Source organism: Dermacentor variabilis, chromosome 3 (genome assembly GCF_050947875.1).
Source record: "Dermacentor variabilis isolate Ectoservices chromosome 3, ASM5094787v1, whole genome shotgun sequence".
NCBI lineage: Eukaryota > Metazoa > Arthropoda > Arachnida > Ixodida > Ixodidae > Dermacentor > Dermacentor variabilis.
Window position 1 is genome coordinate 114,692,115 of NC_134570.1, and position 18,186 is coordinate 114,710,300.

Sequence of the window (18,186 nt, forward strand, 5' to 3'; positions counted from 1 at the left end):
GACATCTCAAAGCAACAGTAGCAAACAATAAGGTATTATACAAGCAACATGAAATCAACGTTACCAGTGCAAAATACAATTCATTACAAATAATAACAAAGTTTATCGTATCTCACGGTAACATAAAGAATTGTATGTGAAGAAACTACCAGTAGTTTATTTACTACAACAAAAACAAACAAACGTGCAAAAAAGAACGGACAAGAAAAATCGTTACAGTAAATTTTCTCATTAGTTTGCCAATAATAAATGAATTTTGAGTTCCCTTTTCAATTGTGTAAAGATCTTGTATTTTTCATAATGAGAGGAAGAGTGTTCCGTAACGATATGGAAGTGAATTCCACGGTTTGTTTACCATGTTCGGCTTCAGATCACAACTTTCAACACAGGACATACTTCTGCTTTTAAAAGAGGAAGTATTAACGAACGTCGCCAAGGCAGCAGAACACAGTTTCATGGCTGTCGACATAAAAGGGGCCTTTGACAACGTAAGTCACAAAGCGATACTGGATCGACTTGCAGAGACGAGCTGCGGTCAAAGGACGTACCAGTACATCCGAAGCTTCCTCAACCAGAGAACAGCAGTTATCAAACTAGGAAATGATGAATCTGAAGTCATCCATCCTCCTAACAAAGGAACGCCACAGGGTGCGATGATTTCGCCTACACTCTTCAACATAGTCATGATTGGACTAGCTAAAAACTCCAAGAAATTGCCTACATCCGTCATTCCCTATACGCGGATGATATAACGATATGGATAAGCAAGGGCAACTTGGGAAAGCAGTAGGAGAAGCTTCAACGGGCAGCCAATATAACAGAAAACTATACCCAACAAAGAGGGCTCCAGTGTTCTGCGGAGAAATCAGAACTCATTCGCCTTACAAAAAACATAAAACAAAGAACTGACCCGAGGCTCAAGCTCGAGATCAGGCTGGAAGGGAAAATTATTCCTGAGAGGTCAGTAGTAAGATTTCTGGGGATGTGGCTTCAATCGAATGTCAGATGTCTCCCCAATTTAAGCACGATCGGAAAAACAACGCAACAGATTAACCGCATGATAGCCCGTGTGGCTTATAATCCAACATGGATGGGGACACAAGGCACCCTCAGACTGGTGAAAAGCTTGGTCATTAGCAGACTAACGTACTCCCTACCTTACCATACCATGACTAGGGAGGAAGAGCAAAAGGCTGACCAAATAATAAGGATGGCATATAAGACAGCCATAAGGTTGCCACACGACACTTCAAATCAAAAGCTTCTGCCCTCAGCCTCCACAATACATTTCACCAGCTGGCTGAGGCTCCACTCATAGCACAGAGGAGTCGATTGGCGCAAACGACAGTCGGCAGAGCTCTTCTTCTTCTTCGGCCTTGGAGAATGCATACAAATGTACCAAAATGCCAAGGGTCTACCCTGCCAGATTAGAGCTTTGTATGAGTTATCACCAATGCCACAAAAACATAGATCCGCCATTACACGCAGGAAGGAGAAAAGCTAGAGCAGATTACATAGACAAAACAGCAAAACACTTGGACACTGCACAATTCATGGGTGCTTCACCGTATCAGGCCAACGCAAAGAATATGGTGGCAGTTGTAAACCGCAAAGGCAAAATCACGGTCTTTGTTTCGGTTTCCCGAGCAACCATTATAGAAGCCGAAGAGATAGCCATCGCCTTAACTATAAGAGAAGGCATAGAACGTAATGCTCCACTAACAATAATCACAGATTCTCAGGCCGCATGTAGGAACTAGCAGGGGGGACAAATCGGTGCGAGGGCACACCGGATACTTACCCAAATCAGCAGAGAACTTGACGTCAGGTATACTCATGCAATAACATGGGCCCCGGGACGCGAGGGTGTTACTGGTAACCTCCTTCCAGATGAGGCGGCTCGAGGTTTTACTAATTGCCGAGCTGCCCATGGCAACATCGTGGAGGACCCGACACCCATCAATCCAAGTTATAAAGCAATCTTGAAATACTACAGGGAATTGAGAAGGCTCTACCCAGCAGAGCATAGGAACCTTTCAGCCGTGGACTCAAGGACGTTACGCAAGCTTCAGGCGGACACATATACGAACCTCCATAAATTGCACATGTACCACCCAACAGCATACAAGCACATATGCCCGTTGTGTGGGAGCACGCCGACACTCTACAATATCACATGGGAGTGCACGACTCGCACCGAAGAGCAAGAAAAGAATAACACGAGAGCGAGGTGGGAGGCGTTGCTATGGAGCTCCGTCCTCGGGGACCAGCTCAGGCTAGTCCGGAGGGCAGGAAGGATGATGAGGGCCAGCGGTGCCTTGGAATAGGGGCCCGACCACACGGCGTTACCCCCGTTTTAGGAGGAAGTCCTTTATGCAAATAAAGTTTTGTTCTTCTTCTGGCAGATAAATGCACTGCTATCAACGATGATGCACAGCCACTAATGAGAATGCGAGCTAAAATGGCTATAACATAACGTAATTTATTTTCAGAGACGAGCTTCCATGCCGACAGCCTCTAATATGCAAACAAAAACGGGCGATGCACACGGTCGAAGGCTTTGCTCATGTTAACTTGTAGCACTGCAGCTACTCGCTGTTCTAACCCAGCTATTTAGCGTGGAACTCGCAGGAAAAAGAAAAAACGGAGCATGAACATGGTCCAAATCTGGCCTATCTACCATTGGTCTCTGACATCACAATGGAGCATATAGACAGCATTACGGCTGCCACAATTTAGATGTTCTTTAATTTCAAATGTGAAGCTAGGAGAAATGGTTTTAGCAAGGCAGATCGAAGTGATGTCCTTGTAGACCTCGCGAGCGTTATTTTCCACAAGGTTTAGAGCCTGATTCCATGTTTTAAACCTTGGTTGTACTAGCTCTAATGAGCTACCTCTTAGATTCCTTGGCCAGCTATCGGGGACAAACGTGTACTCTGCTCAATGATTAATAAATGGAAAATGAGACATACACCCGTTCGTAGTAATTGCTACAAAGGAAATCCATGCGGGTTAATCGAAAGAAAAGCCTCACGGTTGAAGTAAATTCGGCCTGGTCCGGGACCACAGCCATTACGGGGCAGCTGCTCTACCACCTGAGCTAAACAGGCGGCTATTTGGTGGCAGAGCAAAGTCGAATTTGCAAACAACTCTAAACAAAGGCAAGGGTTTGACGTAATAGTTCTGCGGAAAGCCGCAACTTGGAGAGAAGTAATAAATAAAGAGAAAATCAGACATCCATTCTTTCGTAGCAATTACTACAAAGGAAACCCATATGGGTTCCTCGAAAGGAAAGCCTCACAGTTGAAGGAAAATCCGTACTGGTCCGGGACTCGAACCCGGGAACGCCGCCTTTCCGGGGCAGCCGCTCTACCATCTGAGCTAACCAGGCGGCTAGCAGATTTCCGAGCGAAGTCGAATCGGTCAACAACCCGAAGCAAAGGCAAGAGTTTGACGTAATAGTTCTGCGGAAACCCGCAAGGTGGAGTAAGTAATTAACGAAGGAAAAATAAAGGAATCCATTCGCAGCAATTGCTACTTAATATATAATTAAATATATAAAGTTAAATAAATGCTATCCAAACACTTCAATATTATTAAAGTATTTTCATGGGATGTGTTGAGGTGTGGTAGTGTAAACGAGTAAGTCAGGAAAGGGCTAGCTTGATATTTAGGAGGGCGCGACTTTGAGACCGATAAGCTGTCGTTTCTGTCTAGGGATTGTGCTCGGCTAATAGCATCATGGACAATTTTTTTCCGGGTTGTCCTGCGCCACCACGGCCATTTTTACTTCCTTTGCGCGACTTTAGAAATCTGTTCTGTCAGAGTAGATGCGGCGGTATCGGTGAACTTGTGAGTACGGGATGGCTGTCTTGCAATATCCCGCATCACTAATATTTTAATGTAGGTATTCGTGGCAGTCTGTTGGATTTCATATAACTCATGAATATGCAATTATCTTTTTTTGTAAACTGATACCAAGAAAGCTCACAGCGGATTTAGAATAACTGTGTGAAATAAGTTATTGAATGGGCTAATAATCGGCTACAAATCTGAGGAGACTTTCTTCGCCATGGTGCCAAATGAATTATATGTCTTATAAGAAAATGATCAGCGCAGATGAGCGAGATGAGAGCAGATGAGTGGGTTCTAAGAGCTAGCTGCATGAAAGGGTTCCTTAAGCGATACCATAAAATGTCGCAGTTTTGCCGGAAAGGCGAAGCATCAATTCTGATAGCGAATTAGTAGAAAGCTATGCGAACTAAGGTTAGCAGTTCTATCAGCCGTGTTAATCTGTAAATATTCGATTACTAACTATGCCGAGATGCTCGATGAACGAGGAAACGCACTGTCACAAAGCGGAAGTAAGGAAGGGCGGTAGCAGCGGCGCACGACTTGACCTTCGTGCTGCCTTTCGCTTCAACGAGAATACAGCGCAGACGAAGCTACCAGCACAATCTGTGGTCTGTACATACGCACAGATCTCAGATTGCGGTCAAAATAGGGCCCGCACGGCCCCGCCATACGCAGCAGCTGCCGCAGTAAAACACCCCTCCCTTCTCTCCTACTGGTGCCTTGTGCGCGACGGACGACGGCACGCTGACTCCCGGCTTTCCACCCTTGCGTCCGCATGGTTCTTCCGCCATCCTTGCACGCTCTCGCTCGTACACACAGCATAAGGCGTGCGGCGGCTATTTGACATTTATGGAGCATCACAGTGACGGCAACGGCAGAAATGCGCCTGGAGTGTCCATATAAGCGTTATCGCATAATTAGGTGTCATCTGTGTGCCAATATTTGTGCCCATACCGGTGCGCTCCCCACAGGGAGGCCACCGACATGGATGGAGCCATTTGTCCTGTCCCTTCAAGCCGTAGGCACCCGTGCACTCTTGATCAGATCGAGCAGGCTCCAGTCGTAGCCGACAAACAGCAAAAGTTCCCATTCTTTTGCATTGGTCAACGGCGGGTGATGTGTTGATTGCACGGTATCGATTTTGATAGTTCGGATGAACATGGTGGCGCGGTAAAGCGTGACCGGTGCATTGTAATAGGGACAAGTGTATGGATATTGTGTGGGATACATCGGGTGAAACACCGTACGATATAGAAATCTGTTTGCCTAGAATTGCCTCCACGAGATCGCCTCGTCTGGAGTGAAGAATGCGTGAGGTTGGGGTAATTTCCGTTCTTTTGGACGGAAATGTTGGAGGATGCGGTGAAACTTTTTGGAGGTGGCTTTTAGTGCGTCCTAATACGCTGGTATGGTGCTTGAAATTCCCTGTTAACGATTCGTAAAGGGGTGGGGTCGGAGAGGGGTGCATATGATCGTGGCTGTTTTTGTTAGGGCAGACATGCCTAGAATAAAAAGCGCTAAATACCCGACTGCACAGCTTGTGTAACTTCTGCAAGCGGTATGTTAGTTAGTGAGCACAATGACCTGATCCCTGCCATGATTTTCTCCAATGGCTTACGAAATGGCGGCTTCGGAAAGGCGGGAGTATCTAATAGAACACTGTCGCCCCGGTGATCCCCCGCAGGTATCGGTTCAAGACGCTGACTGCCTGAGCTTTCCTGGCGGTATATATAGCCAGGTCTGTGAACCTTGCATCGGGCGAACTCGCATGCTTCTTCTGCAGCGCTTTGACTCATGCTTGTCGATTACCCCTACGCTAGCCGGGATGCATGTTTCTCAGGATGGGCGCCACGTAGACGGTTCGGGAAGGTACTCATTCGCGTGCTATTAATTGTCCGTCATTACCCCGCTTCGGTGCTAAAATTGCATTTCACATCTCTTTTCCTTTCAAAAAGAGAAGTGATAATATGCTTGTTTGCAAATTTAGACCTCGATGTCCTCATAAATTTCAGGCCTGTAATCGCGCCACCATTGTATTATGACGTTGGTTCACGGTACGAGATGTGTGTATAGAGAAAACAAATACTTACAGTATCTGGACGCACAGTCGGCTGTTTAGTAGTTGTCGTTGACGTCGTGTTAAAGCCAAAATACATATCATATATTTTATATGGTGACATGGAGGTGTTGTCCCGCCAATCGTATACTTTATTATGATCGTCGTAATACATTCAGAAAAAAATATCGAAGATATTGTTACGTTGCGGCAGCCGCATATAAAGATGTATTTACTATATTTACAAGGAAGTGAACGATACACAAACAAGATGACTGTTGAGAATGATTTCACTTCGACACGTCAAATTGTCTTCGCCCGACTTAAGCGCCACTATTGATTGCCCCGTAATAGTGGCGTTGGTTTCTCGGAACAGATGGAAAATCCACGCAGCTTCCACATGCGGTGGTTTCGCGTTAGCGCAGAGACGGAATAGCAAAGCCACAGAAGTAAACTTTTACATTCAGTGTAGTGTTTCGCCTTTTATGCGTGTTGCTAATAAGGTGTCTATGTTTTCTGTTCCCCAGCTCTCTCTCTCTCTCTCTCTCTCTCTCTCTCTCTCTCTCTCTTTATATATATATATATATATATATATATATATATATATATATATATATATATATATATATATATATATATAATATTTAGTTAGAGTAGGAAAAACAAAAGACGCTTGTGGTTAGCCGCACAGAATCCGTAAATTACGAGTTACTATATCACCATACGCCGGCCTATCCCCTATCTCTTGGCCAATTTCGCCCTACCAAAAACCTTATCAGTGCCTGAAAAATTGCCATGTGTGCTCTATCCCTCTGTCACGTTGCTGCTTTACCTCATTAGGCAAGGTATATATTGGATGGCTTCTATCGATCGACAAGAAAAATTTTTTCTTGTATATACCAGTTCTTAAATCTCTGTGCGCCGTTTTCCACGTACTTATAATCACCGTTTATGCGCAATGTACACTACTGGGCAGTTGGTATTCGGCGCGCAGACGTCTATGCGCACGCTGCTTTTTCTTATTTTGGAGCTAAAAGCTCCAAAATATTGAAATTGGTACCCGACTTCTAGTCATATAACTTATTTTAAGATTTTCGAGCCGCCGAAGAGCTTCATTGTAGTTATCGAGGTACAGACAATTTTCTTTGCATCTAAGAAATGTTTCTCATAATTCAGGGAGTCGCTTTTTCAGCAGACCTAACCTGGTGGCACGCGTTACCTTTAGCGCCTTGAGAAAGCAACAAAGAAAACACTAGCCCACTGTCATCGTGTCTTAGTGTAAAGTAAATATTCCAAAACTTGCACCGTGCGTCGTTTTCACTTTTTTCAGGTGTTAAATTCCAGGGTATTATCGTTGTTATGGGGCCACGAGCAGTGTCTGTTCTCTCACATGCAGGTGAAGACAACGAGCCATTAATCTAGACTGTACGGTGAGTATTGTGTACACCTATAAAGCAGACGCGCTTGTGGTGCTCGCTCAGATGTCGACTAATCTGGTCAGTGTTACCCTCCGTCGTTGTTATTTGAGTGTTGCTTGTTGTTACAGACAGAGCTCGTGCTATATTTTTTTTTAATTCCGAAAGCGTGGTTTTGGAAACGTTCTCGTCCTGATTATCACTACGCCTTTACAATATGCTATTGGTAGAACTGTTGTTTACCTAGGTGAGACGTTGGTCTAATGGGCAACAACGGAACACATGAAATTGTTTGTTGAATTTTATTATTTCCATCTATACTGTTCGTAGCAAGCTTTTCTAAATTCGAAAGTTTATGTGTTTTCTTTTGTGTCATTCGGACAAAAACTGCAACCTTTGTTAATCTTATTGTCCTTTTTAGCCCGTTTAAGGATTGGTGGTTTTACTACGTCTGCATAAGCTAACTTGCGTTTGTTGTACTTCAGTCTATTTATTTACACTTACTACCTTCGGTTATTTACGCTGCACAATAGCTTGTTTGGTTGTAGCATTGCTTACTTATGTGTTTGCATTACGAGGAGAGGGCTGTTGAAAGCTTTGTAGAAAAAAAAACGTTTTCAGCGCAGAGAAACCTCAAACTAGAATAATGTAGTCATTTTTTGCTGAAACATTTGCGATCTTCAGTGAACTGCATTGCAGAAGAGAAGTTGCGGCGCTACTGTCTATATTATTCCATGGCAGTGTTTGGCAGTATCGAAGATACATGTATCTTAGATACATACTTTGACACTCTTTGGTTATGTTTTATCTGTATCATGGTATGTCTGGTAAGACGTGTATCAGTATCGGCATTTCCGATAAATGAAAGAATATATCGTGTACCTTAAGAGACAAGATACTGGCTATCGCAACATCACCGTGCGACACTATAAACGTTGGCTAAACTCCGCTTCTCAATCTGATACTGCTGCCACGAAGCCACCTGAATAAAATTAAAGGTAGCGGAATTGTTTTACATTTTGACAAGCGAGAAGGTCAATGTGATATGAATAGAATATTGTCAGGAGAGGAAAAGGCAAGCTGTCAGTTCCAAGTAAACGGCCGTGTACTGTTCGTTTCTGCAGCAGCTGCCACGCACACTTCTTCATTTGCGCCTTCTAGCGTAACTAGCGCGTGCCATTACACCTTTCTCCAAAAAAAAAAGAACAAAGAGAAGAGAGACTACTTCACCATGCGACTGGACGAAAGCTAGCTCCCCCCCTCCAAAAAAAGAAGAAACAGTTGGGGAGATGTTAAATGCCACAAGGGGAAAATAAAAAAAATGAAAAAGACAACTGTTGTGACGACAGGGGCCGCACCACAAAGTTTGTGGGTGGGAGTCAGCGCGAGTGGTGCGACTTCATCCGGGTGACGTGAACAATGTCAGAGGAATGCGGTCTACGGGAGTGGTGCGAAGTTTTGGCTCGAATAACTTCATAGTTGACAGGATTTAGACTATGGAAAACTTTGTAGGGTCCAAAGTATCACAGAATATTTTTTCTGAGTGGCCTCGTTACGTATAAGGGTCTAAACCCATACGAGATCTCCCGTGACGTCTCGATGGCATACGTTGTATCTACGAGCATCTTGACTTTGTCGGGATAGAACTGATTGCCGTGCATGGTGCCGCGCTGCTTCGGCACGCTGAAAAAAGGCATCCCTATGTGGTGTGGTAGGTTGAGACGAAGTTTTTAGGAGCATCACGTCGAGCATAGCGGTGACGTCGCGTCCGTAGACCAGACGGAAAAGAGGAAACCCGGTGGTTTCTTGACGCGCAGTGTTATACGCGAATGTCACATACGGGAGCCGTTCGTCCCATTTTTTATGATCCGTAGCGAGATACATAGAAAGCATATCCGCAATCGTTTTTTTTTTTTTGAGACACTCAGTTAAACCATTATTAGGCGGGTGATACGCAGCTGCAGTACGCTGCGTTGTTCCACTCAGCTGCAGAAGATCTCGGACCAACTCGGCTGTGAAGGCCGTACCTCGCTCTGTGAGGACGACAGCGGGAGCACCATGTTGTAAGACGATATTCTTGACAAAGAAGTTGGCTACATCTGAAGCACTAGCGCGCTGAACGGCGTGTGTTTCGAAGTATCGAGTGAGGTAATCGGTGGCGACAATGATCCAGCGGTTATCAGCCGAATACATCAAAAATGAGCCGAGTAGATCCCTCTAGACTTGTTCAAAAGGTGACCAAGGAGGCCGTAAAGGCTGAAGCAGACCGGCTGGTTTCAGTGTTGCAACTTTGCGACCCTGGCAATCTCGACATCTTACGTACTGCTTCACGGCTTTTGTGAGTCTTCGCCAGTATGACTTCTGCTTCATCCTTGCCAGAGTAAGTGTGAAACCAAGATGGCCGGACGTCGGTTCGTCGTGGCATGCACGTAGAACGTCGTCGCGGAGAGGAGCGGGAACAACGAGCAGGAAAACGATTGCCGTAAGGTCAAAGTTGCGCTTGTATAGGATGTCGCCGCGTTGGCAGAAAGAGGACAAGTGACGCGCGAACTGCTGCGGGGGTTGTGGGCGGCTTCCTTCAAGGTAATCAATAAAGGGCCGGAGCTCGACATCTTGGCGTTGCTGTTAAGCTAAGTTTAAAGACGGAAGAGTACAAAGAAAACCAGAGTCATCAGTATCTATTGGTGCGGGTTTTACGGGGGCGCGGGAGAGACAGTCGGCGTCCGTGTGTTTCTGGCCAGACTTATAAACGATTGTCAGATCAAACTCCTGCAACCAGACTCCATCTTGCTAGACGGCCGGAAGGATCCTTGAGATTCGCCAGCCAGCACAGAGAGTGGTGGTCGCTGACGACGCGGAAGGGGCGTCCGTACAAGTATGGCCGGAGCCCATACGACTGCCAGACATTCCTTTTCAGTTGCTGAGTAGTTTTTTTTTTCAGCAGCAGAGAACGTTCGGCTGGCGTAAGCAATAACGCGTTCAACACTAGCTTGAAATTGTACGAGTGTCGCTCCGAGACCAACGTTACTAACATCAGTAAGGAACTCGGTGTCAAAGTGACCAAGAACTGGTGGTGCCTCTAGACGTCACTGAAGGTTGTGGAAGGCGTCGAATTGTGCCGGGGTCCAAACAAATGTGACGTCGTTCTTGATGAGTCGATGCAAAGGTCCGTCAATCTCACAAAAATTGGGCACAAAATGGCGGTAATAGGTACAAAGCCCTAAAAATTGCCGGACATTGTACTTTGTCTTCGGTATCGGGAAAAGAGCAACTGTCATGTCTTTGTCAGGGTCAGGGCGCACACCGGTGCTGCCGACAATGTGACCTAGAAATTTAAGCTCCTCGTAGCCAAAGTGGCATCTTTAGGGCTTCAGAGACAGACAGGCGGTGTGGATGGCTTGAAGAACCGCCTCAAGTCGCTGAATGTGTTGCTCAAACGTGGTGGAAAAAAGAACTGCATCGTTTAAATAGACTAAACACGAGTGCCACTTGAGGTCAGATAAAACTGTGTCCATCATGCCTTGAAATGTGGCCGGAACGGCAGACAATTCGAAAGGGAGGACCTTAAATTGATAGAGACCGTCGGATGTTATAAACGCCGTTTTTTTCCTGGTCCCGTTCGTCAACGTCAATCGGCCAGTACCCATTACGCAGGCTCATTGAAGAAAAGTAACGGGCATGTCGCAGGGGATCCAAAGCGTCGTCAGTCCGAGAAATAGGGTAAACGTCCTTTTTCGTGATCTTGTTCAGTTTGAGATATTCTATACAGAATCGTAGTGAACCGTCTTTCTTCTTAACTAATACAACAGGTGTATCCCAAGGACTTGTCGATGATTCAACGACATCATCGTCTAGCATTTGTTTAGCTTGATGACGAATAGCATCCTGTTCGCTCTGCGACACGCAATAAGCGTGTTGGCGAACAGGTTGCATGGTCGTTTCAGTGATGATTCTGTGTTTGGTTAAATATATAATAATATTTGGGGTTCTACGTGCCAAAACCACTTTCTTATTATGAGGCACGCCGTAGTGAAGGACTCCGGAAATTTTGACCACCTGGGGTTCTTTAACGCGCACCTAAATCTAAGCACACGGGTGTTTTCGCATTTCGCCCCCATGTTTGGTTAAAGGAGTCTGCTTGACCTTCGATGTCATGGCGAAACAGTCACTGAATGACGATAGCAAAGTGAGGAGCCTCTCCTGTTCGTGTTGGTGTAGCTATGGGTTGACGATGATGTTACTCGTCAAGTCCACATCACTTGGTTGCGGAATCCAGATTATCGTTAGAGAAGCACAGGCATTGGACTCGACCACTCTTTCAAAGTAGGCCACGGTGGTATGCCTCGCAAAGGGCTTGTATTCGCCACTGAAGTTGGTAACTAGGATCGTGGTTTGCCTATTTTGGAGCTCTAAGAGACCTCGTGCGACGCCGACTACTCGATCCCGCAAAATGGTGCGGTTACCTACGGCAATGCCTATTCCTAGTTGGTCTTGTGGCCATTCAACGAGGACGAAGATGCTACTTCGAGGCGATAACATTACGTACTCATCGACCACGCGTAAAGCCGCGCGGTGATGTTCATCCTCCACACTCGAATCCCCAGAAACACAGTTAGAAAAAGTCAGGGAGAAGTCACGCATGGTTAATGATCGCCCCATACTGCTAGAGAAAATCTGTGCACAGTATAACCAGCCGAGCACACTTGGACAGCACAAGCAAAGACGCTACGAAAGTCGAAGTACAAATTGCAAGTTTGGCGGTGCATCGTCTAATGGGTCACACGAGGTGTCATCCAGCCGTAATCAGATGTGGGCCGTCCCACGCTGTCAGTACCTTGCGTAGCCGAGAGGCCAGTGAGGCACTCATAAGCGAGTAATCTTCTCCCGTATCGACAAGTGCAGTTATCGGATAACTGTCGACGGAAACAATAATAGCAGCGGAAGTTCTTTTGGCAGTTTCGAATTGAGGCGTCAGCGGTACGTCGGGAAGGGGTGGCGTCGGCGGAGAATATTGGATAGTTCGCTGGACAGCGGCCTCATCCCCGGAGGTCGCCTTTTTCAGTTTCTCCGGCGCCGGCTTCCACCGTTGAATCCAGCGGAATGAAAGGCGGATCGAGCGCGGTTTGGTGATGCGTACCTATGAGGTGATGGCGACCGTGAGTGTCTTCGCTGCGGGGCAGGACGAAGCCGGTTACTTTCCAAGTATTCCTCCATAGCGTACGGGCGTCTGCCATAGCGCGGGCAACAGGCGTCTGGGTGGCATTCCCGCAGACCAATCCGTCGGTACTGGCAGTTGCTATACAAGTGACCAGCCTCCCCACAGTTGTAGCACAATGGACTGTTGTCGGGAGCCCACCATACTGTAGACTTGCGCGGACGAAGATGAAAGGCTGCTTGCAGATTCGCGCGGTGGATTGGACTTGGGATGCATCGAGGAATCCCAGCAGGCGGCTGCAAGAAAAGGCGCGTCGACAGCACTCAAATCCGAAGAGCATCCGCGTATGAGAAAGTAGGGGGGGGGTGTGGTTCGGTACGTATTGGTGGCGAGTGATGAACCACTTTGGCGATTTCCTCCCGAATGACGTCCGTAGGAGCCACCGCACTCGGAGGTGGCGGAGCCGATGCATAAGACTTCTGCGGTTCTCGAACAATATGTCGCATTAGTTCGGTAAGGGACTCCCTGTCATCATTTGCAGGTACAAGAGAGCATGCCGCAGTCATGGTGGTCTGGTGTTCATACTGCGAGAACCGCTGCCGAAGCATCTGTTTCATGACTATTCCCTCACGAACGAACTGAGCCATGGTGTAGGAGGATTGCGCACGAGGCCCGCGAAAAGCTGTTCTTTTATGCATCGCATTAACAGATGCACCTTCCTGTCTTGTGGCATTAGTGGGTCTGCCCGACGGAACAACCGCGTCTTGTCTTCGACGAACATAACAAAGGTTTCGTTCGGCATTTGGAACCTCGACGATAGTGCCTCTTCAGGGGCCCTATAACGTAAAACTATTCCAATATGTTTCTATTCCAATATCCTGACGTCAAATTTGCGTAACCACCAACGCAAGCACCGGGCGGTCACCCGCAGGGTTGTCTGAACAGACCAATCAAACGCTCTCCTGGTTCATAGGAGGTCACTTTTGTTTGCTTGAAAAACCAATAACATTGCCTACACTGAGCGTCTTGTCGTATCTGATTGGCTGACAAGAGGCGAGGAGAACGCTCAAGTGGAGAGGGATTCAATGGGGCCGAGCTCTGCACTGAAAGTTGATAACCGGATGAAGAGGGTGAAGCCCCCGTCTACGATTGGTCGGCTTTCCCTTACTTAGCTTGCGGTGGCTGGTTGAAAATCGCGGCGGCATGCAACGGAAGCTCAAGAATGAGGCTAAAACGGATCCTCAGCAAAGAAGAGTTGGCAGAATGAGGGGGTAAACGTGCCGAAAGTGCTCGAAAACGTTACACGGTCAAGCAAGAAGTTTTATTAGACGCAAATACACCCATGCTCTCCGGCAAGTGCGGGTAGCCAGCGTCTGAGCGATCGGCGGCAGCCGTCTTTTATTCCTTTCGGAACGGGGCAGCCTGCGGCTATTCCGTAGAAAATTCAGTTTTGTTCGGCATATTAATGCATCTTTACCGCGCACATGTCAGTTTGACGCGGTGAGTTCTTGCGGTTTTGTGACGTAGCATGACAGGCCGGTGAAGTGGGTGCAGCCCGAAAACTTTTTACCAATAGCCGAGGGCTAATGGCGAAAAGGGGTCGAATAAGAAATAACTGTTTGTTCTTTTTTCTGTCAAATCATGCATAATCAGTGTGTACACATCATATCAGATGGGGAGGAATCGCGGTTTTCGTGACGTCTCATGACTGACAGGTGAAGTGGGTTGGTCGAAAAAAGTTTTTGACCAATCGTGGAGGGCTGATAGCAGAATTGGAATAGAAAAGTTTGGAGTAGTTTTACGTTATAGCCCCCCAGCTCGTTCTTTCCTTTCCGGAGTGCTGAAGGCGTCGCGAAGTAGTCGGTAAAACTCCGGCCAGCTGGAGAATGAGGCTTCGTAGTTCTCGTACCATACTATTGCCGCGTCTAAAACCGCCCGTGCTGTTTATGTGTTCTCTCCCTCTGTCCCCGTCTTTTTTGCGATCAATATGATATGCAGTAAATACCAACTAGGCCAAAGTGAAGTTCTTCTAAAAGAGAAAAGTAGACGTTCTTCAACTTACGCCGATCATCTCAGTCGTTGAAGGCAGCGACAGGGTTAAAATGGTCCAACCAGTCTTCAACTTCCTCAAAGGCGTCGCCATAGAGCGGGTTAGGCATGCGAGGCGCGTTGACAATGCATGGTACAGCCGCATTTGGGATCCTCTAGGTTTGCCTTGTGGTTGTTGTTGATATTTTCCTCACGGCGCTTGCCAGGGACTGTATTGCGGCGGAAGACCTTGCAGGCGATGGCTGCTTCGATATATTTCTGCCATCACCGAGGTACTGGCTTCGGTAGCTTCTGGTTCACGACCAGTAGGCATAGGATGGATGCGTACCCGGCGCCTCCACCAGTTTGCCGCGAGAGGAAAAGGCAAGCAGTCAGTTCCAAGCGAACGGCCGTTCACTGTCCATTTCCGCAGCGGCTACCACGCACACTTCTTCATCTTCGGCTTCTAGCGTAACTAGCGCATGCCAGTACGAAAAGTAATTGCAGCTTTTTGTGCTCTGTACACACGATGCATCACAAAAAACGTCTCTACCAGCGTTGCTGCGGCTATGCACCTGTCCGGAGATCCGGTAGTGCGTAAGCGATTATACGCTTACGGACAAGGTAAAACTCCTCATCGGTATTGGTGGCATCGTGCAGACGCTTCTTATTGACGTTCTTGTATTAGATGTCGACCCTCTAGATGATGGGCAAGCAGAGCGACCTCCATCAATTACAAAAGCGACGTGCACAAACCACTGAGAGCACAGCGTACAGAGATTTCATGTGAACCAGCTAAAGCAACACAAGAAATTTTTTGGAATGAAAATATTGTACCTTAAGCATGTAAGACAAACGTTTTGAGTGTGCTTAAGCTTCGCCTTTAAGAGTGGAACGTGATAGCATTCAAAGATCTCTTCACTGCTTCCCACGCTTCCCTGCAACTGCACCTTATGGAACCGTAATGTTTTCCGGGAAACGCTGGCGGCGAACGCTACGTCCGAAGAGAAGGTTTCTAGTAGAAACGCCGCCACTTGCGTGGGCCGATCCCCCAGGTAGTTCCCAGCCACGACAAAACAATGACATAATTTTCAGGTTTCTATTATGGTCTCGCACTTTTATTATACAAGTCGGAGAAGGAAGGAAGGAAGGAAGGAAAAAGTGGAGAAGGAAGGCAGGGAGGTTAACCAGTTTTGCCTAACCGGTTTGCTACCCTACACATGGGAGCGGGATGGGGGGGATGAAAGAAGGGGAGAAGAGATAGAGGGCACATAGCACGGCACACACATCGTTGGTTACAGGCTGTCACTCTTGTGCGGTACGTGACATCACTGTCACAGCCGCTTGTCCAAGCCCGTATCCTTCATAAACCGAAGTAGTCCCTTCGTCGCCTTCAGCTGCGATGACTTCAGTCGGCGATATGTGAAAATGGTTGCAACTGACAATGGTCTATTGTCAAGGTGCGCTAGAACGGACGCCATGGACTGTCTCTGAACGTTATATTCAGGACAGTCGCACAGAATGTGTTCCAGCGTCTCCTCGCAAAGACAGGCATTGCAGAGAGCGTTGTCGGCCATTCCAATGCGAAACGAGTAAGATTTCGTGAAGGCCACCCCTAGCCATAAGCGATAAAGCAGGGTGGCCTCACTTCGGCGGAGTCCGGTTGGCATACATAGATGCATCAAGGAGGGCAGGTCGTGTTGATGATTGCTGCGGTTGGTCTGGCTGCTGGGTGTGCACCATAGAGAGAGCGTGATCTCCCGTGCAAGCACTTGAAGTCTGCTGGCTGCGTCGGACCGTGAAAGTGGTATGGCCTCTTCCTGTGTGTCTTCAAGAGCTGTCCGAGCGGCTTTATCGGCGTCTTCATTTCCGATGACGCCGCAGTGACTTGGCAGCCACTGAAACGTCACGTGATGTCCTTTCTCATGTGATTTATGAAGTAGGCATCTAATATCGAATACGAGCTGTTCGAATGGCCCGCGACGCAGAGCTGATAGTACAGTCAGTTAATACATAGAATGATCTTGCAGATAGGTAACTTGCAATCCATAAAAATACTCGGCCACCTAAGCCAACCGTCACAAGTCGGAGAAGATTTATCATTATAGGCATGCGCTGTCGGTGTTTTGCTTCATGACATTTGTTTGTGGACTCTCGTTCTCAAAATTTCTATGACTAACATTGTCAAGAATGTAAGACAATGGCTGGGCAACTTTAGTGATATAATGGAATGGCAATATAATCGCAAATACCGCATCTCATATAACATGGCGTGACATACATATGTACTTAAATATATCTGGAAATTCTCGCTCAGGGAAAACTCCTCCATCGCTCACACCGACACCATATTTTCTACGACTCGAGGCCATTAAAGCTATAGCGTTAACAAGTTTCACACACTAATAGACATTTCAGTCAAATAAAACAAATTTGGTTGGAGCTAAGAAATTTCAAAGCAAAAATTTTCGTGGATACGCGCTTGCTGAAACATATATAAGTGTAATATAAGAAATATGCGAATGCATCGTAGCATCTTAAGGTACAAATGGAAAGTATAGTATCGCATACAATAATGGGGGGGGGCAATATATTGTATCTGTATGTCAAATAGCTGTTGCCAGAGTACTTTGTATCGCATCATGATAGAACGCACAGTGGCTTTGGCCAGCCCTGCCCCATGGTAATGACGACGAGAAGACTTCTTGCCGCGTAGCCTCCTCTTAGTCTACTGCTGTGCTACAACAAATGACGCGCGTGAGTTCACGGCACAAGCAATAATTCTTTTATTTCTAGAGGTGTTGAGGAAGCTGGATATCTTCGCCGAGTGCCCACAACGTTATCGCCCGTATAGTCCACACATTGGACTATAACGCCTAATATAACGCCTAATAACGGGTCCAATCCACAGTGGAGTCACAGAAATTCCGCGATCGTGCTAGTGTCAAAGCTATTTATCTTTCGAAATATCCTGCTTGAACAAAAAAAACTTACGTTTGCTCTCCAATGTACTACATCACGGCTTGTGGCCATAACGAGATGCCTTTATCGCCTGAATACAGCGCACGTATTTAATTATGATGAACCATTTAGCCGTGTCTCTTCATTAAATCTTCGCTTACGCTGATTCCTATATTGCATAGGACATGCACAAATTGGTGTTATTTAGGTTCATATTGGATCGTTTATCTCACAGATTCAATGATCCAGGTGAATGAGGCGGCATAAATTGCTGGGAATTGTTGATGAAGGATAAAAAGTGTGGGCGATGTAGTGCAAGAACTTAATTGGATTTAATTTGTGTGAACGTGGACTTTGTAAAACCTTTTCAGGCTTTTGAATTTTATGTTAAAAAAGATCAAGCAAGAAGCAGCCTAAGAAGGCGAGATAGGCGCAGCTTACAAGCTTGGCAGCATCGAGAGAATTCAAAAAGGGGAAAAAAAGAGGAGAGGTGGGTGCAGAACGAGCAGGCGAGCCGCCCGTGATTTGGCAGACGCAGGACCAGTGCGCTGTTCCGGGAGCTCCTGCTGCGGTATATGAGGCGGCCCTCAGGACGCGCCTTCGTGCTGGTGCAGACGCAGAGTGGAGGCTTGTGCGAGGCTGTTCCGAGCAGGCCTGCCTGTTGCCTGCTCGTAGCCACCTGTCAGAGCAGCGTAAGGCCGAGTCTAGGACCACGC

The 18,186-nt window shown here is 46.8% G+C and overlaps 1 long non-coding RNA gene across 2 annotated transcripts in view; it reads right to left on the reverse strand.

Annotated features, from left to right (window-relative positions):
* The window catches only part of LOC142574111 (uncharacterized), an 84,684-nt gene that overhangs the window by 36,448 nt on the left and 30,050 nt on the right, over positions 1 to 18,186 (reverse strand). For both annotated transcript variants that reach the window (XR_012826425.1, XR_012826424.1), the window contains one exon: positions 5,946 to 6,061. This is a non-coding gene — a long non-coding RNA (uncharacterized LOC142574111). The remainder of the gene's footprint in view (positions 1 to 5,945; positions 6,062 to 18,186) is intronic.